Raw genomic sequence first — 22,139 nt, 5'->3', positions numbered from 1 at the left:
CAAATGCATGTACCAACCATTCTCTGCAGTTCATTGACAATTTTAACATTTTCTGGGGCTGCAGACATCTTTTTAAAGCAGATGGACTATTCCTTAACAAGCCAGGAGTAAAGCTGTTCACCTCTAGCCTACTTTACTTTCTGCGCCACACATCTGCTCCCTTGGCCAAGGGCACGAGACAAGATGAACCAAAACAAGAGGAAGACACAACAACAAAGTGCGGCAGTGAGCCACCACAGCCCCCACCTGAGCAAAGATTTGACCATGGGAGACCAAAGACCGGAGATGAGAAATCTCAACACCCCTTCTCACCCGTGCAACACTCCTCAAGCCCCTGTGACAACCACGACAGCTATGAGGACCTCTTTAAGGAGATGTCGCTCTCCCCTCTTTCCCCCATCCCCATGTTGGAGTTCACTGACCAGATGAAGCAGCTAGTAAATGCTGGAACCAAGTATGCCCCCCTTCCTTCTCCCATCGTAAAACGCCAGGCACCTCTGCCCCCTCAAGGACGGCAGCTAACTCCTTCTCCCCAAACTGATAAGGATGCTTGTGTGCAAAATGCAGTAAGCATTAACTGATATGGGCCGGGTCCAGGCTGCATGCATAGTAGCACTCATGACTCTTTCCAAGACAAGCCTGGGCCCTGCGTATTAGGTCTTCCACAATTTATGTTGTGATAGGTAATAGAAAAAGAATGGCGAATAAGCACGTAACTGCAAACTTTGCAAATTTAGCATCCATTCCTCGTCAGCCACAGTCTGTCCCAAAAAATGAAAACGCACTAACACTAGCCCTACTAAACGTTAGATCTTTGGCAGGAAAATCATTTTTAATCAATGATTTCATTATCAAGAACAATCTTGATTTTATGTTTTTAACTGAAACCTGGTTGGACCATAATAACAGTGCTGCTGTTCTCATTGAGTCAGCCCCCCCTAACTTTAGTTTTATGAGTGAGAATAGAGTGAATAAGAAAGGAGGTGGAGTCGCCATTTTGTTTAATGACTCGTTCAAATGTACGCAAATATCTTACGGAAATTTAGCTTCTTTTGAATATGTGGCTCTTCAGCTAAGATCCTCCCCTCAAGCTCTACTTCTAAATATCTACAGGCCACCTAAATACTGTGCATCCTTCTTTGACGATTTTAATGAACTGCTGTCTATAATCTGTATTAACTTTGACCGTGTAATTATTGCTGGTGATTTTAACATTCATGTTGACAACCCCCAGGACCGAGGGACCAAAGAACTGTGTTGTGTTTTGGAGAGCTATGGACTGACTCAGCATGTGACACAGCCCACGCACAATAAAGCCACACTCTGGACTTGATTATCTCCAAGGGTCTGAACATTCCCAAGGTTGTGGTGACTGATGTTGCTCTATCTGATCATTCCTGTGTTTTCTTTAACAGCACTATCTCTGTGCCCAAAAGTGTTCAAACAAAGTTAATCAGAAAACGGTATATCACTGAAAACACCAGTGAATCATTCATTCAGCTTTTCTCCGCTACACCAACCCTCACTGGGGCCTCAGTCACTGAGCTGGTAGATAATTTCAACTGTAAAATTACGAATGTTATTGATGCTATTGCTCCCACTAAGGTCAAAACTGTCTCTGGTAAGAAAAGATCTCCATGGAGAAATTTTATAGGTGTGAGAACAGAAAAAGAGAGTGTCGAAAAGCTGAACGCAGTTGGCGAAAATCTAATCTCCAGGTCCATTATAACACTTATAAAGAGAGACTTTCGCATTTTATAATCTGGAACTAAGAAATGCAAGACGGTCCTTTTTCTCTGACATTATCGCCAGAAACAATAATAATTCACGTGCTTTGTTTGCTACTGTTGATAGATTAACAAACCCTCCAGTACCGGTAGCATCTGAACTGTTGTCTACCAAGGCTTGCAACGACTTTGCCTCCTTCTTCACAGACATAATTCAGAAAATTAGACAAACAGTCAGTGCCTCCATATCAAGTACAGGATATGTGTTGTCACAGTATGCACGCAAAACAAATTCTAACATGACACAATTTCATACGATCAACCTTAAAAACCTGGAGGACATTATACAACATCTGAAAACCTCCTCCTGTTGCCTTGATATTCTACCAACGGGTGTTTTCAAAAATGTTTCGAAGTGTTTGGCTTCTGATCTTCTACAGATTGTAAACAAACTTTGCTCCTCAGGTATCTTTCCACAGGCCCTGAAAACTGCAGTCATCAAGCCACTCCTAAAAAGAACAATATAGACACGACACTAATGAGCAACTATAGGCCAATATCAAACCTTCCATTTTTAAGTAAAATCATAGAAAAAGTGTTTTTCAACAACTCAATCTTTTCTTATTGCTAAACAACAGTTTTGATGCCTTCCAGTCAGGTTTTCGACCACACCACAGCACTGAGACGGCTCTTGTTAAAGTCTTTAATGACATCCACTTAAACACAGATAGTGGCAAAATTTCAGTCTTAGTATTACTTGATCTTAGTGCTGCATTTGATACAGTAGACCATGACATATTGCTTGACCGATTGGAAAACTGGGTTGGTCTTTCTGGCTCAGTACTAAAGTGGTTTGAATCCTATTTAAAGAATAGGGACTACTTTGTGTCTATAGGTAATTATACATCTGAGCATACAAACATGACGGCGGAGTTCCCCAAGGCTCAGTTCAGGGGCCTCTTCTGTTCAACATCTACATGCTTCCACTGGCTCAGATTATGGAAAACAACAAAATAACTTACCATAGTTATGCAGATGACACACAAATTTACATAACCTTATCGCCAGGGAACTATAGCCCAATACAACAATTAAATAAGTGCATTGAACAAATTAATGATTGGATGTGCCAGAACTTTCTTAAATTAAATGAAGAAAAAACAGAGGTGGTTGTTCTTGGAGCAAAAGAGGAACGATTGAAAGTCAGCTCCAACTTCAAACGACAATGTTAAAAACAACAGACAAAGCCAGAAATCTTGGTGTAGTCATGGACTCAGACCTAAATTTTAACAGCCACATTAACATAATTAAAAAATCAGCATATTATCACCTTAAAAATATATCAAGGGTTAGAGGACTTATGTCTCAGCAAGATCTGGAAAAACTTGTCCATGCTTTTATCTTCAGTAGACTTGACTACTGTAACGGTGTCTTTACAGGTCTCCCTAAAAAATCAATCAGACAGCTGCAACTGATTCAGAACGCTGCTGCTCGAGTCCTCACTAAAACCAGGAAAGTGGATCACATCACTCCAGTACTGAAGTCTTTACACTGGCTTCCAGTGCCTCAAAGAATTGATTTCAAAATACTTTTACTGGTTTATAAATCACTAAACGGTTTAGGGCCAAAATACATTTCTGATCTGCTACTACACTATGACGCACCCCAGACCTCTCAGGTCGTCTGGGACAGGTCTACTTGTTGTCCCCAGAGTCAGAACTAAACAGGGGGAAGCAGCGTTCAGTTTTTATGCTCCACATATCTGGAACAAACTCCCAGAAACCTGCAGGTCCGCTGAAACTCTCAGTTCTTTTAAATCTAAGCTAAAGACCAATCTTTTTGATGTTGCTTTTCTTTAAATAATCTATTTTATTAACTTTAATTTCTTATACTGCACTGTAACTTTTATTCTTATACTGCACTATCAATTTTATTCTTGTTTTAATTTGTTTATTAATGTTTTAAAATTGTTTAAAATTGTTTTCTAACTGCTCTTTAATGTTTTATGTAAAGCACTTTGAATTGCCCTGTTGCTGAAATGTGCTATACAAATAAAGCTGCCTTGCCTTGCCTTGCCTAAGACACTCCTCCTACACTCAGTAACAGATTCATTTATTTCCTTGTCAGAACATATTCCAAGTAAAAGAACAGTTTCTTTGGCATTTGACATCTATTTTCTGTTACTACAGGTTTAATGTCACGTGACAGATGTGTAAACCCCCAAAACATTTTATAAGAATCATTCGTCCCCTTCATTTAACTTTAATAAGTCAAAGTCTCCACGGCACTCATTCACCATCAGGAGGGAAAGCGTCTTTGTTAAACTCAGGACTTCACCAGAGGCCTGTACTACGAAGCAAGATTTGGCGTAAACGAGGTAACTTCAGATTCAACCCTGGATTTTCTGTATCACGACGGTGGATCACTCGTTACCGGGTTCAATCGCCGTGGTAACTTATGCTGAACACCTACTCGAGTCGGGAGCAGGTTATGTTGGAGATTAGAGATCAACCGGTGTAAAAGCACCGCCTACTGACCAATCAATACTCGATTGATAACGGTGTCACCGTTCTTAGAAGATCAGGCGGAGCTCGGAGCTCGGTGCGCGAGAGAGAGAGAGAGAGAGAGAGAGAGAGAGAGAGAGAGAGAGAGAAGAAGAAAAAGAGAGAGAGAGAGATGGGCTCTTAAAAGTTAAAACATTTAGAGATTGACAACCCGTTAACATTCACTGATGGGTATTTTTATGAAAGATATAGATTCTCAGCGGAGGGAATTACGTACAGGCTATTTGTCGGCTTGTTGAGCCGTGTGTTGTCAATGCGCACATTGGTTTGAATTATGTTTTTATATTTTTCATTTTCTCTCACGATCACTTAACACTGACGGAGTTTCAACTGAAATAATAGGTTAAAGTAACAACAGTTTGTGGAAAGCACAAGTGTAATTATGGTCAGATCTTGTGCCTGACTGATGGGGAAGTGATATTGGTAAGTGTTGGGATTCACACATTTACAGCTACACAACAAGCGCCACTCAGAACATGTTTCCTCCTTCAGAGTCTCTCTGAGAATCTCTGAACAGTCTTCAACAGTGGAGAAGAAACAAAGTCTTCCCACCAGTTTCCTGCTCTGAAGGAAACATCTCAACTCTTCATCGTGGGCAGCGAGACCAAACTCATTAGAAACACATTTCTCAAGTCAACAACTAAAGAAATGATCCCTGAAAGTATAATCTTGGTTTGTTCTGGATGTTTGTCAGGGTCTTATGTGTGGAGACGAGCACTTCTACTCCTGGTCAACTCCTGACACTCACTAAGACACTCCTCCTACACTCAGTAACAGATTCATTTATTTCCTTGTCAGAACATATTCCAAGTAAAAGAACAGTTTCTTTGGCATTTGACATGTATTTTCTGTTACTACAGGTTTAATGTCACGTGACAGATGTGTAAACCCCCAAAACATTTTATAAGAATCATTCGTCCCTTTCATTTAACTTTAACAAGTCAAAGTCTCCACGGCACTCATTCACCATCAGGAGGGAAAGCGTCTTTGTTAAATTCAGGACTTCACCAGAGGCCTGTACTACGAAGCAAGATTTGGCGTAAACGAGGTAACTTCAGATTCAACCCTGGATTTTCTGTATCACGACGGTGGATCACTCGTTACCGGGTTCAATCGCCGTGGTAACTTATGCTGAACACCTACTCTGGTCGGGAGCAGGTTATGTTGGAGATTAGAGATCAACCGGTGTAAAAGCACCGCCTACTGACCAATCAATACTCGATTGATAACGGTGTCACCGTTCTTAGAAGATCAGGCGGAGCTCGGTCAGAGGGGGAGAGAGAGAGAGAGAGAGAGAGAGAGAGAGAGAGAGAGAGAGAGAGAGAGAGAGAGAGAGAGAGAGAGAGAGAGAGAGAGAGAGAGAGAGAGAGAGAGAGAGAGAGAGAGAGAGAGAGAGAGAGAGAGAGAGAGAGAGAGAGAGAGAGAGAGAGAGAGAGAGAGAGAGAGAGAGAGAGAGAGAGAGAGAGAGAGAGATGGGCTCTTAAAAGTTAAAACATTTAGAGATTGACAACCCCGTTAACATTCACTGATGGGTATTTTTATGAAAGATACAGATTCTCAGCGGAGGGAATTACGTACAGGCTATTTGTCGGCTTGTTGAGCCGTGTGTTGTCAATGCGCACATTGGTTTGAATTATGTTTTTATATTTTTCATTTTCTCTCACGATCACTTAACACTGCCGGGGTTTCAACTGAAATAATAGGTTAAAGTAACAACAGTTTGTGGAAAGCACAAGTGTAATTATGGTGAGATCTTGTGCCTGACTGATGGGGAAGTGATATTGGTAAGTGTTGGGATTCACACATTTACAGCTACACAACAAGCTCCACTCAGAACATGTTTCCTCCTTCAGAGTCTCTCTGAGAATCTCTGAACAGTCTTCAACAGTGGAGAAGAAACAAAGTCTTCCCACCAGTTTCCTGCTCTGAAGGAAACATCTCAACTCTTCATCGTGGGCAGCGAGACCAAACTCTTTAGAAACACATTTCTCAAGTCAACAACTAAAGAAATGATCCCTGAAAGTATAGTCTTGATTTGTTCTGGATGTTTCTCAGGGTCTTATGTGTGGAGATGAGCACTTCTACTCCTGGTCAACTCCTGACACTCACTAAGACACTCCTACACTCAGTAACAGATTCATTTATTTGCTTGTCAGAACATATTCCAAGTAAAAGAACAGTTTCTTTGGTATTTGGCATCTATTTTCTCTTACTACAGGTTTAATATCACGTGAGGCCAGACAGACGTGTAAACACCCAAAACATTTTATGAGAATCATTCGTCCCCTTCATTTAACTTTAATAAGTCAAAGTCTCCACAGCACTCATTCACAATCAGGAGGAAAAGCTTTTTTGTTAAACTCAGGACTTCACCAGGAGTAAAAGCCCACCAATAGGAAGAGACAACACCCCTGCGGGGGATGAGAACTTTCTGTTAGACCAAAGAAAGGGACCATTCTACCGAGCTCCAGGGTGAAGTAGGATGGCCCACATTTGTGTTATGTAATCCTTTTGCTTTATTCATTGTATATAAGTTCTATTATTATTCCAGCATTAATAAACCACCTTGAAGGAGAGAAGTTGTTTGTCTTCTGTCCTAACTGACCAACTGGACCGGGGGCAGATATCAATTAATCAGCCATAATGTGAGGAGCTTAGTTTAAAGTCTTGTTCTTTAAACAATAGACACAGTCCACTTGGACCACATCTTCCAACAGTGGAGAAGTAGAAAATACTTTTAGAGAGAAGAGACCTCATTTCCTCTGAAGCTTCCTCGTGAAGTGTCAACTGTATGACCGGAGGTGGCATCGTTTAGCTGCATGGCTTCCGGAAAGCAAAATTACGAATCCCACTGAATCCATTGGTGTGGTCAGTTGGTTGGGGTTAGGCATTTGACCTCGAGTGGTTAAGGTTAGGATAGCCGATAAGGGATATAATGGTCAAGAGATAAAACCTGAACAAATCAGGTTACGTTACCTTGCGTAAGCATGGACGCCTGGCCAATAGTAGTTATTGAAGGGCGGGTCTTGGCGTAACCATAGCGGAAAAAAAAAATACTGCTTTCAGGAAGGCTGCACTAGTGCATCCTCGCTCCTCGGGGTAGAAATAAGGGCTTTGAGACGGCCTTCATGAAGGAGAGCCAGAACATCTTCCGGTTCCATGGAGGAGCGAGGAGCTATCAAAAGAGGGAAGTGAGATACACCTATGGTCAAAAGACTGACTTCTTCAAAGCCCCGTGCACACCCATGATGCACCTGCACAGGTGTCTTCACTTATGTGCCCTGATTAGACATGAGTGTCTGGGTTGTAATGGTCTGAGTGGAACATAGTCTGAGTGGACTGATAGCTGTAAAAACAGAACTGTTGCTCCAAAATAGTATCTCTGAAATTGAGTGTGATGTTGGACACTGCTGAGTGTGACTGTCCCACACTGGAATGCACAACATTGTAAAAGTAGCTACTCACAGCTGCAAAATTATCAAAACAAAGTAGTGGTGTAAAGGCTGCAGCGAAAACTAAATGAGAAAGTAAATGAGATCTTCAAATCAGATTTAGACCACTTCCATATGTGGTCCTGAATCAGACCCAGGTCTGATTTATTTTCAATGCGGCCACAGTGAGAACGACCACGGCGGATTTGATGCGACTTTTACGTCAATCTATATCGACATTTGTCACAATTATGCGCCGGCGGGAGTGAGACACAGACATTAAAATTAAAAACTTGACTAGGCCTACAAAATGGAGAAGAGTAATGGAGTAAGTCAATGGAGGGAGAGTGAGGTGTTAGACCTAATTAGTGTATGGGGAGATACTTCAATTCAATCAAAACTAGAAGGATCATACCGTATCCGCTCCGTTTTTGAATAAATAGCAAACGAAATGGAAGAACGGGGACACAGGAGAACATGGCTGCAGTGTTAAAGGGTTATAATAGGGTTATAAAATAGCCAATGTGGCTCTTTTTCTCTTCATTCTTCTCCTCCTCAGCACCTGCTCATTAATGTTACAGCTGCCATTACACAAACATTTTGAAATAAAAGCGAAAATTCTTACTTCCTCCATAACCTCCCTAACTTTAGTTCAACAGCGTGCTGCGTCTGATGTCATTGTTATTGGTCTTTTGCACACACGGGTCAGTTCGAAACCGCCAACAGTTCACACTGGTATCTGATATAGGCCACATTTTAAAAAGGTAACGTCAACAGCCAAACAAAAAAAAATCGTATCTGAGCAAAAAATTCGAATTAAGCATTAAGTCTTGCAGTGTGAACGTAGCCTAAGAACCCAAATACAACGTACTTGTTGTTCTTCTGTGAAAAGAGAACACAAAGCGAGAAGTGAGAAACATTTCAAATCAAAACACAAGCCTGCCATCACTTTCTAAATGAATATCAATAAATTTAACTTTTCTTCTGATTATCTACATGTTAATCATAAACTGTGGTTCAGTTGTGGACTTTATCCTCCTAATTGCCTATTTAGAAGGCATCATGCTGCAACAATTTGAAAAGACATGTAGAATCGTAGGGCATGTAGATTTACAATTTGTGTTGCTAAATAACTAAAGTTCAAGAGTTACATGAATTCAAATTTAGTTTTTACAGCTATACAACAAGCTCCACTCAGACCATGTTTCATCCTTCAGAGTCTCTCTGAGAAAACTCTGAACAGTCTTCAACAGTGGAGAAGAAACAAAGTCTCCCCACCAGTTTCCTGCTCTGAAAGAAACATCTCAACTCTTCATCGTGGGTAGCGAGACCAAACTCTTTAGAAACACATTTCTCAAGTCAACAACTAAAGAAATAATCCCTGAAAGTATAGTCTTGGTTTGTTCTGGATGTTTCTCAGGGTCTTATGTGTGGAGACGAGTACTTCTACTCCTGGTCAACTCCTAACACTCACTAAGACACTCCACCTACACTCAGTAACACATTCATTTATTTCCTTGTCAGAACATATTCCAAGTAAAAGAACAGTTTCTTAGGCATTTGGAATGTATTTTCTGTTACTATAGATTTAATTACACGTGACAGATGTGTAAACCCCCAAAACATTTTATAAGAATCATTCGTCCCCTTCATTTAACTTTAATAAGTCAAAGTCTCCACGGCACTCATTCACCATTAGGAGGAAAAGTGTCTTTGTTAAATTCAGGACTTCACCAGAGGCCTGTACTACGAAGTAAGATTTGACGTAAACGAGGTAATTTCAGATTCAACCCAGGATTTTCTGTATCACGACGGTGGATCGCTTGTTACCAGGTTCAATTGCCATGGTAACTTATGCTGAACACCTACTCTTGTCGGGAGCAGGTTATGTTGGAGATTAGAGATCAACCGGTGTAAAAGCACCGCCTACTGACCAATCAATACTTGATTGATAACGGTGTCACCGTTCTTAGAAGATCAGGCGGAGCTCGGTGCGCGGAGAGAGAGAGAGAGAGAGAGAGAGAGAGAGAGAGAGGTGGGCTCATAAAAGTTAAAACTTTTAGAGACCGACAACCCCATTAACATTCACTGATGGGTATTTTTATGAAAGATATAGATTCTCAGCGGAGGGAATTACGTATAGGCTATTTGTTGGCTTGTTGAGCCGTGTGTTGCCAATGCGCACATCGGTTTGAATTATGTTTTTATATATTTTATTTTCTCTCACGATCGCTTACCACTGCCCGGTTTCAACTGAAATAATAGGCTAAAGTAACAACAGTTTGGGGAAAGCACAAGTATAATTCTGATCAGATCTTGTGCCTGACTGATGGGGAAGTGATATTGGTAATCGTTGGGATTTACACACAGCTACACAACAACGCTCCACTCAGATCATGTTTCCTCTTTCAGATTCTCTCTGAGAAACTCTGAACAGCCTTCAACAGTGGAGAAGAAACAAAGTCTTCCCACCAGTTTCCTGCTCTGAAGGAAACATCTCAACTCTTCATCGTGGGCAGCAAAGCCAAACTCTTTAGAAACACATTTCTCAAGTCAACAGCTAAAGAAATGATCTCTGAAAGAATAACCTTGGTTTGTTCAAGATGTTTCTCAGGGTCTTATGTGTGGAGACGAGCACTTCTACTCCTGGTCAACTCCTGACACTCACTAAGACACTCCTCCTACACTCACAGCGTCATCAGAGACAGACAGGCTGACAGCAGCATTAACACTACGGGCCCTATTTTAACGATCTGAAACGCAAGTATCAAACGTGAAACGCAAGTAGCTTTGTCGGCGGATCTCGGGCGCTGTTGCTGTTATACCGGCGGGATAAATGACTCTTGCGCCCGATGCAAATCTAAAATGCGTTGGTCTGAAGTAGCTAGGTGTGGTTTGGGCGTAACGTGAAATAAACCAATCAGATGTCATCTCACATTCCCTTTAAGAGCAGGCGCGCTTGTTCCATGGCGGATTATTATTATGACGGCGGATATGTTCGGGATACGGCAAAGTAATCAATGCCCACCTTGACCGGTTGGCGATGTTGCTACGGCCTCTCGGGCGCATCTCCTAAATGGGAACTGCTGCGTCTGTGTAAATGAGAGAAGCAAAGTGTATGCGTGTTGTACAGGCTACATTATGGCCAAGCATGTGCCCCTATAATAGCATCTGAATAACGTGCCACTGACTTTAGACTAGCGCCACTGAATTTAGACCAGGTTTTTCCTGGTTAGTGGCGGAATTGTTTTCTGAAACTGCAAAATAGCACCAGGGAACATTTGCACCTGAACACGCCTCCTCTTTTCGCTGAACCGCCCCCCGGGAGCGCAAATACATTCCCTAATTTACCGACGTGCGTCTGTGGAGGGAAAAGTCTGCTGTGCATCGGGTGCAAAATAGGAATGATACATGTATCGGTGTACAAAGGCAATTGTGCAGAGTGCAAGATAAGGCCCTATGGATGCATCTCATAACCCGTTTCTGATTAGAGTGCGGATTGGGCCGCATTTTTCTGTCCGAGCCCGAGCCTCGTCCGACAGAGCAGTAACTAAACCCGGCCCAAGCCCGACAGGCATTAAGATATTTATGTCCGAGCCCGACTCGAACCAGATACAGTTAATATCTAATTCTTTTCTCATACTAATGACACATGCATATTTGTTTGTGTGGAAAACCCACTTTCATTAAACAGATTTTCAATTTGTGTTTCTAGGAAACTAAAGTTCAAGAGTTACATGACTTTAAAATTAGTTTTTACAGCTACACAACAAGCTCCACTCAGATCATGTTTCCTCCTTCAGAGTCTTTCTGAGAAACTCTGAACAGTCTTCAACAGTGGAGAAGAAACAAAGTCTTCCCACCAGTTTCCTACTCTGAAGAAAACATCTCAACTCTTCATCATGAGCAATGAGACCAAACTCTTTAGAAACACTTTTCTCAAGTCAACAACTAAAGACACTAAGACACTCCTCCTACACTCACAGCGTCATCAGAGATACAGTATATTTATTTATTTTACAGTATTTCTGAATTGCTAAAACACATTTTTTGAATGTTTCTCTTGCTTTCTCAAAACCTTAAACACAAATAACCAAACTTAAGCTACACTGTCAAAACCTTTGACTTGTCTTGCTATATCAAACAATTGCTTCAGAACTATGTTATCTTTACCCAAAACCAAGTTTTCAGATAACACACACATCCAGCTAATGCATTAACACTACACAGCAGTCATTACACACTACAGAGATAAATGCAAAACACTGCACTCAGGCCAGAGCAGGGGAAAAATTATAGTTATTATGAAGTACTTGCACAATCCTGCACACATATAAATGTAGTCACAAACAAAATATGCAGCAGATCGATAGCAAGCAATGTCTTGGAATCATTCTGCCTCAGCATCATGCCTCTGGGCATGGTCAGGCCACAGGACCTCATCAACGTCACAGGCAATCCTGTCCCTTGCTAAACAATGGGGAAAGAATCCTTTAGCATGCCGAATCCAACCTTGAATCACTTCCACTCCAATGTTGTCACATGCTGCATCCACTGACTGAATGAGATGTTCCTGTGCATAAGGATTTCTGTCATAGACCTTCCACCTCCATGCAGAAAAACATTCTTCAATGGGATTAAGGAAGAGCGAGTAGGGTGGGAGGCACACATTTATAAAACTCACAAATTCTAGGACCACGGTGAAAGTTCACATTGTCCCAGATTACCACATACATTGGATGCTCTGCCTGCTCATCACCTCTCTGTTCGCGTCTAAGTAGTGCTTCTTGTAGAGCATACAGAAACATTATAAGATGGGCAGTGTTGTGTACAGTCACATGGCTGTGAATAACCCCATAGCTGCTGATGGCAGCACATACGATCACGTTGCCACCACGCTGCCCTGGCAGCTCTACAATGGCACGTTGACCAATAATGTTGCGGCCTCTCCTTCTCTTCTTGGTGAGCCAGCTCCATCCAAGAAGATGCACTCATGAGGCCTCTCCATGGAAACCAGTTGAAACATTCTCTATAGAAATGAACAAAAATGTATTTTTGAAGTAATGTAAATACTTCCTATACATGTGCTGCATTACATTCAACACAGTAAAGATGTACAGTAACTCAGTAGTGCTGTATAATCTCTGGACACGATTACTTACTTGTACATATTGATATCGTAGCTCTTTTACCCTTTCAGAATTTCTCTCAAATGGTACTCTGTAGGCTTGTTTGAGTCTTATCAGGTTGCGTTTCAGGACACGGTTAATTGTGGAGAGACTGCCACTGTTGATTCCTTCAAAATGTCACCAAATATGTACAATACATAAAATACTATTACACAAGTATATCACTGCAAGAAAAGGGCCGATTTTACTGAGACGTTCCACAACTGTACATACTGTACTGTAAGTTTGAGGGACCACAAATGATTGTACACTTACCTGTTCTCTTCATTTGGCCATTTGGATTTGACATGGCTTTATATCCTGATTACTGATTAGGTGCAACGCATTACTGATTTTGAACAGTGTGTTGCTTGTGTTTCACTTTTGGGGGCTGTGTTGTGCCATTTTGAGTTGAAGTGCACCACAATGCTACATGTGCTTTTATGAATGACAATGTGTTTACAGTTTTGCACAGAATGATTCCGATTTGCCAGTTGTGTCTAACCACATGAGAAGTGTATAAAGTTCTGCAAACTGTGTGATTCAATCAATAAAGTGGTTTGTACACTTGCAACTATGGTTTTGCTAATGGATTTTAGTGTTTTAGCAATTCAGAAATACTGGAAAATAAATAAATACACTGTATCTCTGATGACGCTGTGAGAATAGGAGGAGTGTCTTAGTGAGTGTCAGGAGTTGACCAGGAGTAGAAGTGCTCGTCTCCACACATAAGACCCTGAGAAACATCCAGAACTAACCAAGGCTATACTTTCAGGGATCATTTCTTTAGTTGTAGACTTGAGAAATGTGTTTCTAAAGAGTTTGGTCTCACTGCCCACGATGAAGAGCTGCGATGTTTCCTTCAGAGCAGGAAACGGGTGGGAAGACTTTGTTTCTTCTCCACTGTCGAAGACTGTTCAGAGTTTCTCAGAGAGACTCTGAAGGAGGAAACATGATCTGAGTGGAGCTTGTTGTGAAGCTGTAGAAACTAAATTTGAGCTCACATAACTCTTGAACTTTCAATTTTTAGCAACAGAAATTGTAAATCTACATGCTCTATAATTCCATGTTTCTTCAAGTTGCTGCAGCATGATGCCCTCTAAATAGGCAATAAAGAGGATGAAGTCCACAACTGAACCACAGTTTATGATTAACATGTAGTTAATCAGAAGAAAAGTTCAATTTATTGATGTTCATTTAGAAAGTGATGGCAGCTTCCAGGCTTGTGTTTTGATTTTAAATGTTTCTCACTTCTCACTTTGTGTTCTCTTTTCACAGAAGATCAACAAGTAGATTGTATTTAGGTTCTTAGGTTACGTTCACACTGCAAGTCTTAATGCTTAATTTGGATTTTTTGCTCAGATACAATTTTTTTGTTTGGCTGTTGACGTTACCTTTTTAAAATGTGGCCTATATCAGATACCAGTGTGAACTGTTGGCGGTTTTGAACTGAAGTGTGTGGACGCAGCAGTTCCCATTTAGGAGATGCGCCCGAGAGGCCGCAGCAACATCACCACCCGGTCAAGACGGGCATTTATTACTTCCCGAACAGCTCCTGCTGGTGTGCACCAGGCAAATCCGTCGTCATAATGGCAATCCGCCATGGAACAAGCGCGTCTGCTCTTAAAGGGAATGTGAGATGACGCTCTGATTGGTTTATTTCACGTTACGCCCAAACCACACCTAGCTACTTCAGACCAACCCATTTTAGATTTGCGTCGGGCGCAAAAGTCAGTGGGCATTTCTCAATCTGTGTTCTTCTATTGACTTGTGTTCTTGTGTCCCTGTGAAAAATCATCTTGTGTGCCAAAGTACTGTCCCAATACACAAGTTCGCATTTCACCAAGAACAGTTAAGATTACCGGAAATGTTCTTGACATGCCCATTTTACCGAGGATGCATTGGTTGGTAACTTGTATGAACTTCGCAGCACCCGTATCCCAAAATTCATTTCGGCATTCAATGATGCTCAGATTTACAGTAAATAGACAGCCCAAAAACGGGACAATTTTAACAATTTTCGCCATCTTATTCATCACTAAATTCACTTCTGAGAACATTTTAGGCGAGAAATTAATGGTTTAGATTTCGAATATAGGCAGTCTTGTGAAAATCTTTGCCGAATTGACAATTTGCTCCAAAGTTTTCAAAGCTCCATAAAGTGACGTGGTCGCCTGTTTGCGCCTGCCGGGGCCGATAGCTCGTCGCTCGGACAGTCACACTCGGAGACCCCGCTGTAAGCCGGAGGTCTTTTAGACCGTTCCCGTAAATAAGAGGCTTTTATTTCGCCGTTGACGGATCGTTTGTTTAAATATCACAACACATGTCCATCATAAGATTAACGGGAACCTGTGGTTAACTGTCTTTTCGGAGTTAAACTCCAAAAGCACAGACACACACACACACACAGACACACACACACACACAGACACACACACACGCAGGCAGAGGCGGGGGAGAGAGATATACCCGTTTCTTTTCGGGAGACTTGTTTAAGTGCCCATATTATGAAAAAAACACTTTTTCTGGGATTTGGGGTGTTATTTTGTGTCTCTGGTGCTTCCACACACATACAAACTTTGAAAAAAATCCATCCATGCAGTTTTGAGTGAGATATGGTTTCTGAATGTGTCCTGCCTTCAGTCTCCTGGTGAGCTGTTCAAAATCGGCTCGGACTGTGGCTAACCACAACCGTTAGCTCGTAGCGTTAGCATGCTACCTCGTTCTCAATAGCAAAGCACTGCTACAACACACACAAGTTCACCATAATCTACAAAAGAACTACTTACATGTGCGCCCTCGTTTAGAAGTCTCCCAGCTAATCCTGCCTTGTAACTGACCAAAGTTGGAGAAACAGCTTTCTTTTACTGTCTCTAGAGTTAGCTAGCTGACATGATCTACATCTGAGATACTGCGCATCTGCGAGTGCAATCAAAGATAGTACAGAAGAAGAAGATGAAAAGAGGTCTCACTCTGTAGCTAAAACAGAGACCAGGTGAAAAGAGGATCTGCAGCAGTGAGAGAGAGCTGTGCAGTACAACAAAAGATGGTGTTCTTTGAAAATTAAACCATGTAAACCTATTCTGGTACAACCTTAAAATACAGTTATGAACCTGAAAATGAGCATAATATGGGCGCTTTAAATGATGTCATAGGCTATAGCCTACATTAGATTTAGTATTTAGTTCATATTTTTGGTGTATTTGTTTTCTGATTTATTAGAAGTTGAGTTTCAGTCTGTATGATAAATGAACAGTTGTACATAAAGTGGTAACATGCTATGATGTTATGTAGACTAAAGGGGAGAGACCAACCTTTATAATTTATATTTTCCATCTCCCTGGGCATATACAGTGCACTACAATAATATAGAAATGATAATTCCACATAACACTAATAGGAACACATAGGACACACCAGTGCATATGCCTATTTATTTTTTTATTTAAACTGACTTAAACTTATACACTAATAATAGTAAGGATCACGTTCCACTCTTTGAATAAGTAAGGGGTGTTTGAGCTAAACCATAAACAATAAAATTAAAGCTCAATTAGTTTTATTTTTCAATATTATTGCAATAGTTGTAGCATTATGAGGTTTTCTTGTCCAGAGATTGTTTTAATACAAAGTGGTTATATTGTTGTGGTTTTTATTTCTAGCTGGTATTTTGGAGCCCTGCAGGTAGCCTCTGTGCTGGGAGTGTTGAGCAATAACAGGAAAAACGCATCGTCTCAAACTGTTAAAAGAGTTTTCTGTGCTTGTGAACTTGCGAGTTCATTCTTCCAAGAACAACCAGCAAGAACGTTCTCCCCAAGAACACAAGTCCGTACTTTGCATTCTTGAGATTGAGAAACACCCAGTTATCCCGCCGGTATAACAGCAACAGCTCCCGAGATCCGCCCCCAAAGCTACTTGCGTTTCAGATCGTTAAACAGGGCCCGTAGTGTTAATGCTGCTGTCAGCCTGTCTGTCTCTGATGACACTGTGAGAGTAAGAGGAGTGTCTTAGTGAGTGTCAGGAGTTGACCAGGAGTAGAAGTGCTCGTCTCCACACATAAGACACTGAGAAACATCCAGACCAAACCAAAGCTATACTTTCAGGGATTGTTACTTTAGTTGTTGACTTGCAAAATGTGTTTCTAAAGCTTGCTGCCCATGATGAAGAGTTGAGATGTTTTCTTCAGAGAAGGAAACTGGTGGGAAGACTTTGTTTCTTGTCCACTGTCGAAGACTGTTCAGAGTTTCTCAGAGAGACTCTGAAGGATGGAACATGATCTGAATGGAGCTTGTTGTGAAATTGTAGTTATAAGACTTGTTTTTCAGTTACAGAATTTTTAAGGTCTGACTTTGCAATGATCTTTAAATAACAAAGAAGAAAACATGCAGGAAGTTATGAAACAAAATGAAATACTGCTTAACCTCTGGTTACTAGCAGTGACTTTCCTTGGTATTTCTGTAATATTTCATGTGTTGATGTGGTTACTGTTCCAGTTGTTGGTGCTGATGAAAGTTTGAGCCTGACAGTTATAGTACAGTTCTGTTTGCTAATAACATCTCTAGTGTTCACATTTCTCAGAGCATTTTACCAAGAAACAGATCTCTTAGATAGGTCATTGCCAGACCTATCTCCACGGCGCTGTGGAGTAAGGCCTGCCTACACCACAGATGGATTCTGGGATAGGAGAAAAATAAACGCTCAAGGTTGTTTGCATTTCTTTAAACCAATCACAGTCGTCTTGGGCGGTGCTAAACTCCAAAATCTGCAAAATCTTCTCAGGAAGGAACTTGTTTTGGTGGCCCATTTGCACCCTACAAAAGAAAACGTCACGTACAATATTAAAGGTGCCCTGCCACACATATTTCATTATTTTGTGGTGATGTCTGAAGTTCTAGCATTTTTGTGGAAAAAAGGCCTTTGGTTACCTTGTTTCAAGCCATTCTAGCGTGGTATAGAAAGCCTGCAGGAAGACTCAGCTCGATTTGTGCCAGTTCTCATTAATATTCAACAAGCTAAGCTGTTTGATTGATTGTCTGATTGGCTAACAGCTAGCCAATGAGAGCCTGGGTATCAGCATCCTTTACCCAGCCCAACTGAGCTCATGAATAGTAATGAGCTCAGGCAACATGATGTCAGACTGACCAGCTTTTGTAATTGGCCTGATTTCTCTGCTTATTTTTTTTTCAGTGGCTAGAGCTGACAGAGGAGGAAGCAGTTCAATTTCACATTCACAACATAACACAAACACATATGGACCTAACATATTTCAAAAAATGTAAAACGGTTTTGTATAAGTTAACTGTTCACACATTACAGTAATGTGAGCTATTTAAATTAGCTGGATACACGGTTAACAGTGTATGACCGTGTGTACTGCATCTACAGCAATCCCAACAATCGGTCCCAAAACGTCCCAGTTAGAGAGTACATGCCGTAAACATATTCTTTGTAAATCTTTACAATTATTCCCCGAAAGAACCAAGCATGTCTTTCTGTGTCTTTGTGTGCAGTAGTGTTCTCTGAGAAGAAACAACTGGTATGCAGCTGTCCGCTTGGGGCTGTTTGCCTCTGCTTCCAGCTGGAAGCAATCTCCTCAAATAATCCCTTCTGATCTCTGCCAATCTGGGTTATCAGCATCACACAAACACACCCCCTCATGTCAACATTTACAACATTTGTTATAACACTATGCATTGATTAGTTTGATGTTAGAAGATCATTTTTGTTTAGAGATCAGTCCTCATTTCTTAATCACTGTATTAGTATTGGAAAGCAAGACCCTATTGTCTATTAAGGTCTTGAACAGGAATACGATTTGGTCTGGACTCGGTCTTGACTTGGACTCAGTTAAGTTTGTCTTGACTACAGACCTTTCATACAAATGTAACCTGGTGAAGTCCTGAGTTTAACAAAGATGCTTTTCCTCCTGATGGTGAATGAGTGCCGTGGAGACTTCGACTTATTAAAGTTAAACGAAGGGGACGAATGATTCTTGTAAAATTTTCTGAGGGTTTCTGAGGCCCAAATCCGTTTTTTTTGGGGTCAAGTGACCAGGTCAGGCTTCTTCAGAAGTAGTGTGAACACTCAAATCTAGCCCAGATCTGATTTTTTCAGATCAGATTCAGGCCACTTCCACATGTGGTCCTGAATTCGACCCAGATCTGATTTTTTTCAATGCGACCGCAGTGTGAACAGCCAAGGCGGATTTGATGTGACTTTTACCTGAAAAACCCTCGCTGCGGCCACTCTCCCCGCGGGGAGGGGCGGGGCCCCCTGCTTCCAGTGCGGCTGTTAACCGGGGAGGACTGTCCTCAGTGTTCCCCAACCGCCGATCGCGCCAGGGCGGGGGATCGACTCACGTAAAAGGTGATGTCGGCAACCCCCGACCCGATTAAACACGGACCAAGGAGTTTAACGCGGCTCGCAAAGTCGGGGTTCGCCCGTGGTGCAATGAAAGTGAAAGCCGGCGTCGCCGCTCGAGGTGGGATCCCGGTCCCTCGGGTCAAGCGCACTACCGGCCGGAGTCGCCGCACCGCCGGAGGTGGAGCGTGTCGCGGCGGGCTAGAGTGGTGGAGGCCCGTAGCGGTCCTGACGTGCAAATTGGCCGTCCGGTCACACAGACCTCTGTAGTGAATTTGCAGCCATAACCCCGCAAATTTGTCGCTCTTCTCTTCAGTCTTCTCCTCCTCAGCATCTGCGCATTAATGTTATGGCTGCCATTACACAAACATTTTAATAAAAATAAAATAAAAATAAATAAATAAAAGCAAAAATGCTGATTTCCTCCATAACCTCCCTAACTTTAGTGCAACAGCGTGCTGCGTCTGATGTCATTGTTAGTGTTCTTTTGCGCATGCGGGTCAGTTCAAAACCGCAAACAGTTCACACTGGAATCTGATATAGGCCACATTTTAAAAGGTCATGTGAACAGCCAAACAAAAAATCGGATCTGAGCAAAAAATCAGAATCAGGCATTAAGACTTGCGGTGTGAACGTAGCCTATGCTACAGGTCTGGCTGACTAAATAGGGAGGGACCCATCTGCCAGCAATAGGGGCCGAGACTGAGAGAGCTACATGGAGCTACATGGATAAATATGCACCAAACAAGCCACTTTGAAATTTTGCTCTTCTCATGAATACAAAATTTGGGAGACCCTCACCTGTAGACTAAAAAAAAATGGATGACCCTCCCATCAACAAAGAATAAAAACACATGACCCTCCCCAATTTTCCTCCGGTGGTCCATTCCATAAATACCGAACGGTCCCTAAATGAATCTGTCACTGAGAGTAGGAGTGTCTTAGTGAGTGTCAGGAGTTGACCAGGAGTAGAAGTGCTCGTCTCCACACATAAGACCCTGAGAAACATCCAGAACAAACCAAGACTATACTTTCAGGGATCATTTCTTTAGTTGTTGACTTGAGAAATGTGTTTCTAAAGAGTTTGGTCTCGCTGCCCACGATGAAGAGTTGAGATGTTTCCTTCAGAGCAGGAAACTGTTGGGAAGACTTTGTTTCTTCTCCACTGTTGAAGACTGTTCAGAGTTTCTCAGAGAGACTCTGAAGGAGGAAACATGATCTGAGTGGAGCTTGTTGTGTCTAAAACAAAGATTTTATCTGTGAAGTTAATGCTTTTTTCCCATGTGGGTACACAAGCATCCAAGTGTTTCTTACTTTCTGTTATTTTTAATAAGAAGATTTATGTTTAAAAATGTATTTGCCTGTTTGGTTGACTCATCCATTCACATGTTTGCAGTTTGGTGAACTGCCACTCAGCTGATGATATCAGAGCAGATGTCAGAATCGTCTCAGTGTTAATACTGTACACTATTCCATGTGAACTTTCTAGTTTATTGGGGTTAAAGTTTTAGCACTGAGGCCAGGTCCTTTTCCATCCGTCAGACCAAGAACATGACATTTCCTTTGTGTAGTGTAGGGAAACCTTGTAGGTGTTGTGTCTGTCTGTGTTTAGACTGGAGCTTCCTCGTGACAGCAGGGGTTTAATGGGAAAACTGAAGGCAGCCAAATTGTCAAGTAAACTTACTTTCCGTTTCATTTCATTTGCCATTTCCCCTCTTATTTTATCACCACTTTGAAGCGGTCCAGTTGGTCAGTTAGGACAGAAGACAAACAACTTCTCTCCTTTAAGGTGGTTTATTAATGCTGGAATAATAATAGAACTTGTACACAAGGAATCAAGCAAAAGGATTACATGACACAAATGTGGGCCATCCTACTTCACCCTGGAGGTCCGTAGAATGGCCCCTTTCTGGTCTAACAGAAAGGTCTCATCCCCCGCAGGGGTGTTGTCTCTTCCTATTGGGGCGCTTTTAATCCTGGTGAAGTCCTGAGTTTAACAAAGACGCTTTTCCTCCTGATGGTGAATGAGTGCCGTGGAGACTTTGACTTATTAAAGAAGGGGATGAATGATTCTTATAAAATGTTTTTGGTGTTTACGCGTCTGTCTGGCCTCACGTGACATTAAACCTGTAGTAACAGAAAATAGATGCCAAATGCCAAAGAAACAGTTCTTTTACTTGGAATATGTTCTGACAAGCAAATAAATGAATCTGTTACTGAGTGTAGGGGGTTTTTTTGGGGGTGTTAGGAGTTGACCAGGAGTTTTAGTGAATGCATCCTCTCACCACATAAGACCCTGAGAAACATCCAGAACAAACCAAGACAATACTTTCAGGGATCATTTCTTTAGTTGTTGACTTGAGAAATGTGTTTCTAAAGAGTTTGGTCTCGCTGCCCATGATGAAGAATTGAGATGTTTTTCTCAGAGCAGGAAACTGGTGGGGAGACTTTGTTTCTTCTCCACTGTTGAAGACTGTTCAGAGAGACACTGAAGGAAGAAACATGATCTGAGTGGCGCTTGTTGAATGGAGCTCTCATGATTTTCTACACATTTACTTTTTTGTTTCTGAGTTTTTGCTGCAGCCTTCCCATCATTACATTGTTTTGGTAATTGTGCAGCTGTGACAAACTACTTTTACAATGTTGTGCATTCCAGTGTGGGATAGTCACACTCAGCAGTGTCCAACATCACACTCAATTTCATACTATTTTGGAGCAACAGTTCTGTTTTTACAGCTATCAGTCCACTCAGACCATTACAACCCAGACACTCATGTCTAATCAGGCCACATAAGTGAAGACACCTGTGCAGGTGCATCATGGGTGTGCATTGGGCTTTGAGAAAGCCAGTCTTTTGACCATAGGTGCATCTCACGTCCGTCTTTCGAT

At 41.7% G+C, this 22,139-nt stretch overlaps 6 non-coding genes and 3 pseudogenes across 6 annotated transcripts; 4 read left to right on the top strand and 5 right to left on the bottom strand.

Annotated features, from left to right (window-relative positions):
* Window positions 1-4,755: 4,755 nt before the first annotated feature.
* Window positions 4,756-4,962, bottom strand: LOC120550052. Its single transcript, XR_005637539.1, has one exon. It is a non-coding gene; the product is annotated as a small nucleolar RNA U3 (small nucleolar RNA).
* A 1,154-nt stretch (window positions 4,963-6,116) lies between these two features.
* LOC120550047 lies at window positions 6,117-6,323 on the bottom strand. The gene has a single exon (XR_005637535.1). It is a non-coding gene; the product is annotated as a small nucleolar RNA U3 (small nucleolar RNA).
* A 2,588-nt stretch (window positions 6,324-8,911) lies between these two features.
* On the bottom strand, window positions 8,912-9,119 carry LOC120550053. The gene has a single exon (XR_005637540.1). It is a non-coding gene; the product is annotated as a small nucleolar RNA U3 (small nucleolar RNA).
* Window positions 9,120-10,106: 987 nt separating this feature from the next.
* LOC120550070 lies at window positions 10,107-10,313 on the bottom strand. Its single transcript, XR_005637556.1, has one exon. It is a non-coding gene; the product is annotated as a small nucleolar RNA U3 (small nucleolar RNA).
* Window positions 10,314-11,497: 1,184 nt separating this feature from the next.
* On the bottom strand, window positions 11,498-11,696 carry LOC120550079 (annotated as a pseudogene).
* Window positions 11,697-13,649: 1,953 nt separating this feature from the next.
* LOC120550054 lies at window positions 13,650-13,856 on the top strand. The gene has a single exon (XR_005637541.1). It is a non-coding gene; the product is annotated as a small nucleolar RNA U3 (small nucleolar RNA).
* A 3,122-nt stretch (window positions 13,857-16,978) lies between these two features.
* LOC120550078 lies at window positions 16,979-17,176 on the top strand (annotated as a pseudogene).
* A 3,095-nt stretch (window positions 17,177-20,271) lies between these two features.
* Window positions 20,272-20,478, top strand: LOC120550049. Its single transcript, XR_005637536.1, has one exon. It is a non-coding gene; the product is annotated as a small nucleolar RNA U3 (small nucleolar RNA).
* Window positions 20,479-21,569: 1,091 nt separating this feature from the next.
* LOC120550065 lies at window positions 21,570-21,766 on the top strand (annotated as a pseudogene).
* The last annotated feature ends 373 nt before the right edge of the window (window positions 21,767-22,139 follow it).

Source organism: Perca fluviatilis, chromosome 20 (assembly GCF_010015445.1).
Source record: "Perca fluviatilis chromosome 20, GENO_Pfluv_1.0, whole genome shotgun sequence".
Taxonomy (NCBI): Eukaryota; Metazoa; Chordata; class Actinopteri; order Perciformes; family Percidae; genus Perca; species Perca fluviatilis.
This window is presented reverse-complemented; position numbering and strand designations above follow the sequence as displayed.